The sequence below is a fragment of the Dromiciops gliroides genome, chromosome 3 (genome assembly GCF_019393635.1).
Source record: "Dromiciops gliroides isolate mDroGli1 chromosome 3, mDroGli1.pri, whole genome shotgun sequence".
NCBI lineage: Eukaryota > Metazoa > Chordata > Mammalia > Microbiotheria > Microbiotheriidae > Dromiciops > Dromiciops gliroides.
In genome coordinates this window covers 643024694-643032560 of record NC_057863.1, presented here as the reverse complement: position 1 = coordinate 643032560, position 7867 = coordinate 643024694, and positions in this window count along the sequence as shown.

The following is a 7867-nucleotide window of genomic DNA, read 5'->3' as shown; positions in this document are numbered from 1 at the left end:
TCCTCCCCTCAAGATGAATGAGCTTGTAACCCTGACCCCATCCCTGACCTGTGTCCTCTCTAACTCTTCCTTCCTACCATCTCAGGGTCCCTCCTTAGATTTTGTGGGATCATAGATTTGGAGCTAAAAGGAATCCCGAAGGTCAGCTAGCCCAACCCCCCTCATTGGTTTTTTGTTTTTGCTTTTTGGTGAGGCAATTGGGGTTAAGTGACTTGCCCAGGGTCACATAGCCAGTAAGTGTTAAGTGTCTGAGGCGGGATTTGAACTTAGGTCCTCCTGACTCCAGGGTTGGTGCTCTATCCACTGCGCCACCTAGCTGCCCAGCAACCCCCTTCATTTTGCAGAAAGGAAACCATCCAAGTGCCCACAGGCAATGAGGAAAAGAGGTGAGATTTTTGAACCCTAACCACTATGGCACACTGCCTTTCTGAAAAGCCAGCAGATCCTTACACACAAAATGCTCCCAAATGGGAGATAGAAACTTGAGGATGATCTTTATTGAAGGTAGCACTGAAGGTAGCCGGTCGGTGGCAGGAAAACGGTCCTGGACTAGGTTTGAAGCTCAGTTTATTAGTTGTATGACCATGGGTCACTTTTCTTCTCTGAGATAGTTTCTCCACTTGTAACATTTAGGGCTGGGAAGAGAGGGAAGGTAATGAACCTTTAAATCATGTGCCAGGATCATGCTAAGTGATTTTTACAAATGTTATCTCATTCAATCCTCACAACAGCTCTGCAAGGTAGATACCCCCATTTTACATTTGAGGAAACTGAGGCAAACAGGTTAAATGATTCATCCAGGATTGCACAGCTAGTAAGTGCCTGAGATTGGATTTGAACTCAGATCTTCCTGGCTCCGGACTCATATGTCTTAAATATGTCTCTAGTCTTAGTCCTTCCTTTCTGAGGTAGGACAGAACAAAGCTAACCACTCTTCCGTATGATAGCCTATTGAAATATTTGCAGATAGCTTGCATGTCTCCTCCCTCAATCTTCTCTTCCCCAGGCTAAAGAAGCCCAATTTCTTTAACAAAACATTATATGATATGCTCTGGTCCCCCTCACCATCCTGGTTCCCCCTCTTCTGAATGCTCCTCAGGTTATCAAAGCCCTTCCTAAAATGTATCATGAAGAACTGAATACTGTATTTCGTGTATAATCTGACCAAAGCATTGAAACACACTGTTGATTTGTATTGAACTTCCAGTCCCCTAAGACCCTGAGATCTTTTTCAAATACACAGCTGTCTATCCATATCTAGCCATATTGTAATTATAGAGATTATTTTTCCAGCCTAAGACTAAGACTTTTTTCCTGATTAAATTCCATCTTATCCATTTCTGGCTGGTGTTCTAACCTGCCAAGATCTTTTTGAATCTAGCCCCTGTCATCCTGTGTGTATCAACTGTCCCTCCAAGCTTTGTACCATCTGGAAATGTGATAAGCATGTCATCTATATCCACGTCACTGCTAAAAAATGTTTAATTGAACAGGACCAAGCAGAAATCCCTAGGGCACTCCACTGGACACCTCTTCCTAAATTGACATCAAGACGCCAAATCATTGATTAGTGCCCTTTGGGTCCAGCTATTCAACCAAGTTTGAATTCACCTGATTGTACTGTGGTCCAACCCATACCTTTCATCTTTTCTAAATAAATAGTGTGTGATCTCTTTTATTTTCACTATCCCTTTGAACATTTTTCCCCTGGGAGGGTGGAACAATTCAGAAGCAAACTAGCAAAACAAACCCCAAGATTCTAGTGCAGGAAAGGCCCCACCTCTGATCCTTTTTGCAGTAACAGAACAGAATAAAAGGCTTCCGTTCACCTGTGCATTGATTTCACTCTTTTTCTCTTCACCTGCTCTATCCTCTCTCTTCTTCGAATGTGGGCTTCTGGAGGGGAGAGAGCAATGCCAGGAGCAGCATGAGCCCGAGTGTGGCCAAGGCTGCAGGAAGCATCAGAGCAGACTCTATGCCATGACTCAATGGAACCAGTTAATCTGAATCAAGGGATTAATCATCCAGGAGGATTTCCATCAGCCCCACTTAATTTCTCTCTCTCTCTTTCTCTTTTTTGCAGGGCAATGAGGGTTAAGTGACTTGCCCAGGGTCACACAGCTAGTAAATGTCAAGCGTCTGAGGTCAGATTTGAATTCAGGTCCTCCTGAATCCAAAGCTGCCCCAGACCCACTTAATTTGAACCCATGAGCTTGGTACATAGCCCTGTCCAATTTGCACTGTGTATGTTCAGGAAATCTTCCCATCCTTCCTGAAGCCCTAGGAGCCAATGGGTATGATGGGGAAAAGAGTTAATATGTACTGTTGAATTTTATTTCATACACAATGAAGCTATGTGATCGGAATTCACTAAATGTCAGAAGATCTGGGTACTAAGGGAAGGGACCTGAGCCTGAGGAAGTGAACTACCCCTAAAGGGTGGGGGCATTTGCCAAAAATATGGTGCTTGTTAAATACAGTTTTTATTTAATATTTGATCAGTTTACTCTAGGCTGTATGGGGGAGTGGGGGGAGGGTTTCCTGGTAATGAAAAGAAAACAGATGCTCTTGTCTTCTCAATACCATCTATACTACTTGGGTGGTCAATGAGCCCCCAGAGAAAATGGTCTTCTCTTGAGAAATCTCCAAGTGTGATCCAGGGAATGTAGCTCTGACCTTGCAGTCTGAACTGAATCTAAGTTAGAATCTCACCTCTGACACTTACTTAGACCAGCTACTTCTTTCTCAATTTTCATAACCTAACCTGTAAAATGGGGATAATAATGACACCTATGTCCCAGGGTTGTTGTTAGATGAGGACCAAATGAGATAATATATGTAAAGGATATTGTCAATGGTTTTTTTTTTTTTGTCGTTGTTTTGGTTTGTGGTGGGGTTTTTTGTTTGTTTGTTTTTGTTTTTGCAGGGCAATGAGGGTTAAGTGACTTGCCCAGGGTCGCACAGCTAGTGTTAAGTGTCTGAGTCTGGATTTGAACTCAGGTCCTCCTGAATCCAGGGCTCCACCTAGCTGCCACCCAGATATTGTCAATGTTAAATCACTGGCAAATATGATAACAGTTGGCATCAACACTAGCCCCCTGTGTGTGTGTGTGTGTGTAGGGCACTAAGATATAAGCCACTCCTAGGTGTGGCGAAGCTTGTAAGACAGAAACCCAGGGAGCTGAGGAGAGTGAGGAACCCAGAGTGGGGAAGAGAAGATTGTGGGCTACATAAGGACTGCACCTGGGGTTTTGTTGGTATTCTGAACTCCCAGGTTGGATAGAGAGATAGACAGATAAATGGACATACAGACAGACAGACAGACAGACAGACAGACAGACAGACAGACAGACATAGACTAGATACATGGCTAGCTGACTGGCTAGATAGAGCACTGATTATACTCTTAGACTGTACCAAGCACTGAGCTAAGAGCTCGAGCTGCAAAGACAAATAAACAAGACAGTCCTGCCCCTCAGGTAGCTTACCTTCTTTTCTTTTTTCTTTTTCTTTTTCTTTTTTTTTAGGTAGCTTACCTTCTAATGGGGGGGAAGATGACATGTAAAAGAAAACTGGGGGGGGGCAGCGATGACTTAGAGATGGATGAGCAGTATGGGGAAGGCCCGAACCCTGACAAGATAAGGCTGAAGCTCACCAAGCAGAGGCACAGGGAGGTCTGTGTAGAAAGCAAAACTCAGTTGAGGGGCTGCACATTTCCTACAACTTATCCATCAGTGAATCAATAAGGATTCACTAAGCACTTTAGCTCTGTGTTCAATGAAAAGGAAAAACAGGGCCTGTCTTCAAGGAGCTTACATTCTAATGAGAAAACAAACATGAAAATTAAGACAAACTCCAAAGAGAAGGCTCCTGCAGCTGGGGTGGGGGTGGGCAGAGAGAACTTGGGGAGGGGGGATTGAATCCAATCAATCAACAATTATGTGAAAAAATGTTTTCAATCACTAATAACTAGAAAAACACAAACTGAAACAACTCTGACATTCTGCCTTATACTTATCAGACTGGCAAAGATGACAAAAAAGGAAAATGACCAATGTTGGAGGGACTATGGGAAAAGAAGAGCTTTACTATTGGTGGAACTGTGGATTGGTACAGCCATTCTGGAAAGTAGCTGAAACTGTGTCCCCAGAGTTACCAAATTGTGCATGCCCTTGTGTGTGTATGTATGCATGGATGGATGGATGGATGGATGGATGAAGTATGTATATATAATATGTGTATATATTCTATATAACATGTTTTATATTATCGAATATAATATCTAATACATATTATTTTTGTATATATACACTATAGAACATCTACTGTATATAGTGTTTATATGTACATATAGGATATATATGTGTATGCACATTTTTTGTGTGTATGTATATATGTATGTGTGTATTGTATATTTTATTTACACACACACACACACATATATATATATATACATATGTATATATATATATACCATTCCCCAAAGAAATCAAAGAGAGAAAGGATTTATCTGTACCAAAATATTTATAGCAGCTCCCTTTGTGGTAGTCAAAAACTGGAAACAAATTGTGGTATATTAATGTAATGGAAAATTACTGTGTCATAAGAAATGATGAAATGGCTGACTTCTGAGGAAGCTGGGAAGTCTGGAATGCCCTCCTGCAAAGGGAGCAGAAGCAGCAAGGTGACGTAAATGTAAATAATATTTCAGAAGAAACAGAGCTGAGAGCTCCCAACAATTCAGTGATAATCCTCAAGTTCAAAAAATGGAGAATGAGACCTGCCCCCACCCCAACCCCAGCCAAACACACATTCCCAGCCAGAAAGACCTTGAATGTAAAAATGCAAAAAGATACTTGTTTTCTAACAAGGCCAATGTGGGACTTTTTTTTTTAATTTTGGTGAGGCAATTGGGGTTAAGTGACTTGCCCAGGGTCACACAGCTAGTAAATGTCAAGTGTCTGAGGCCAGATTTGAACTCAGGTCCTCCTGAATCCAGGGCCGGTGCTCTATCCACTGTGCCACCTAGCTGCCCCCTCCTTTTTTTTTAAACTAATCTATGCATCTATATGTTCAAGACTTTATATTGTGTTTGTTTTAATTTGCTCAACAGGGAGGACATTGTAGGAGAGACAGATTAAAAAAAATTTAAGTGGAATTTGAGTTGTCTTGAAAGGAGTTAAGAAAGGTAAGGACAGAGAGAGACAAAGACAGTGAGATGGACAGAGACAACAAGATACAGAGACAGAGACAGAGACAGACACAGACACACCGCATCTCAAGCATAGGTTTAGCCAGTCCAGAGGTGGGAGAACTGAGAGAATAAATTATTTGTGCAGGGAATGTAACAAGTTTGTGTCTGGGCTCCATGTAAGTCTCCCTAGCCAGTCTCTAGATGCTAGGCCCCTCTGGCTCTCTGGGAGATGTACTAGATATACCGAATTGTTTAGGGAGAGGCAGAAGTGGCCTGGAGGTCCGTGAGTGACAGCACTAAGAATGAGAATAGGACAGAGCAAGCTTTGAAGAGAGGGCAGCTAAGTCAGTGCTATCAAAGGGAGGTAGCAGCAAACCAAACATGTGCCAACTCGTGTTGGCCCTGGGTATGGGAGGCAGTGAGAGCAGCAGCTCTCCTGGGAAGGAAGCCAACGGGTGTGGTATGTTGAGGAGAAAGCTGGATTGCAGTGAACATCAGGACATGGGAGGAATGTTTAGAAAGAAATCTAGAAGGACTGTTAACATATGAGGATCTCCCCTTCTTTACAGAGGTGGGGGGCCATGGGTGTGGAATAGTGAATATAATACTTTCATATATGCTGATTAGTTTTATAGGACTTTTGTTTTCTTTCCATCCTCTTTAAAAAAAAAAGATAAAAGCTGGCTTTCTAGGAGGATATTGGAGAAATGTAAGTAACCTAGAAAGACGAGATAGCACTAAAATGTATTTAATGACAGCAAAATCCCCCTAGAACAGGGTCCCAGTGGACACAGTAGAGAGAGAACATGGAAACTACTGATTAGGGGGAGCTGGGTTGAGTGTGGCTAGGGTGGGGAGATCTCTGGTCTCCAGTTCGGGCTGTGCTGGTACGCCCAGAGGTAAGGAATCTATTCCCAGGAGAAGGACCTGTGAGGCACCCCCCGAAGTTAAGAGGTAATCGAGTGTGCTCGACAGTATGGTGAAGGGCGCTGCCTTGGAATGGGGGGCAGCACCCATCCTCCCACCACGCAGGATCCTGGGCGGGGGTAGGGGGGCACTCGCCCTAGTCTCCTTCCCCCTGGCTCCGCAGGATCCACAGATTCACAGGAGGGTGCCTGCAGTGGGTGAGGGAGGCCGCGATGGCCCTCAATTACCCATAAAACCCCAAGACTGGGTAGGACAGAGGTGCGGCGGCAGAGTGGGGGCTGGGCATCCATTTCACGCAGCGGGCTGGGGGGGGGGGCGGGCTGGGGAGCTCAAGGACCCGCCCACCCGAGCTCCGGGGATCCGCGCTGGCGGCCCCGCCAGAGCGGAGCTGGGGAAGGGGGCGACATTCCAGAGGCTCCCCCGGCCTTCCCAGTCCCACTCCACAATGTCCCGAAGGCTTGGTCACGCCGTGTTCCCCGCCAGAACGTGAGCCACTTCGAAGTCCTGAGACCGTGCTTCCCCACTGTTTCCCACGGGAAACCGGGACAGTCTGCAGCATCGGAACTGGGAAAACCCTAGTTCCACAGTACACCCCCTCCTCCGCGCCCTGGTGGGGCATCTGGGCAGGGCCTGGCCACTCTGAGCACCTGCCCACCTCTACCTCCTGGTGCCAGGGCCCGTGGGGGTGGGGTGGGCGACTGTCCCATCCAGCTGTGCTCAAGTCACGTGACCTTTGCAGAAAGCCGGGCAGGAGGGATGGAAACTAGCTGACTCTGTGGGAGGAAACCCGAATGCCCTCACGGTCCTCTCTCCCAAACCCCGAATGTGGAGGGGCAGAAACTCCAGCAACCTGGGCAGTATGACCTAGCCTCCCTCCCCACTGCCCCCTGGGATCTTCCGAGGGGACCTCAGGCTTCCCAGGGATGGGGGCTTGGAGAGGGGGTATGCTCTCCTAGACTCACAAATTGCCCTCCCCCACAGCCCTCTTCCTTGCTTTCCCATTCCGGAATCATTAGAGGAAACTGGGTAGTCTTTTAGGCCTAACAGAGTTTGGCCCTGCCCTTCCCCCTCTCCCCCCAGCAGGGTTCTGGGAGTATCCAAGGCTCAGGATGTCTGAAAAGGAGGCAAGGAGAGCGGGGAGGGGGAGGAATTTCACTTAGATATGCAAGACTATATAATTGTTTGCCTATAAAACATCCCTTCTGCTCCCTTCCCGGTTAGCACAAGGTGGGCTGGCGCCTCCCTCTGCCTCCCTCTTCTCCTGGTCCTTCCCCATATACTCACATAACCTGAATCCCAAGCATGGGAAGACTTAGATGAACTGATGCACAGTGGAGTAAGCAAGAACCAGGGAATCAATCTACAGAAGGACTTTGGCCATGTAAATGGAAAGAATAAAAACAATGCAAACTGAAAACAGAAGGAACTGCTCAGGTGGTATAGCCGACAGAGCTCTAGCTGGAGTCAGGCCCTGAGTTCAGATTTCATCAATGTCTTTCAAATTAAGCTTCAGACACTTCCTAGCTGTGTGACCCTGGGCAAGTCACAGAACCCTCTTTGCATCAGTTTCCTCAGCTGTAAAATGTGCTGGAGAGGAAATATCAAACCACTCCAGTATCTTTGCCAAGAAAACCCCCAAGGGGTCCCAGAGAGTCAGACATGACTGAAAGGACTGAACAACAACAAGCTTTTTCTATTCTTGTGACCTTGGGCAAGTTAGTTATTTGACCTGCTGGGACCTGTTTC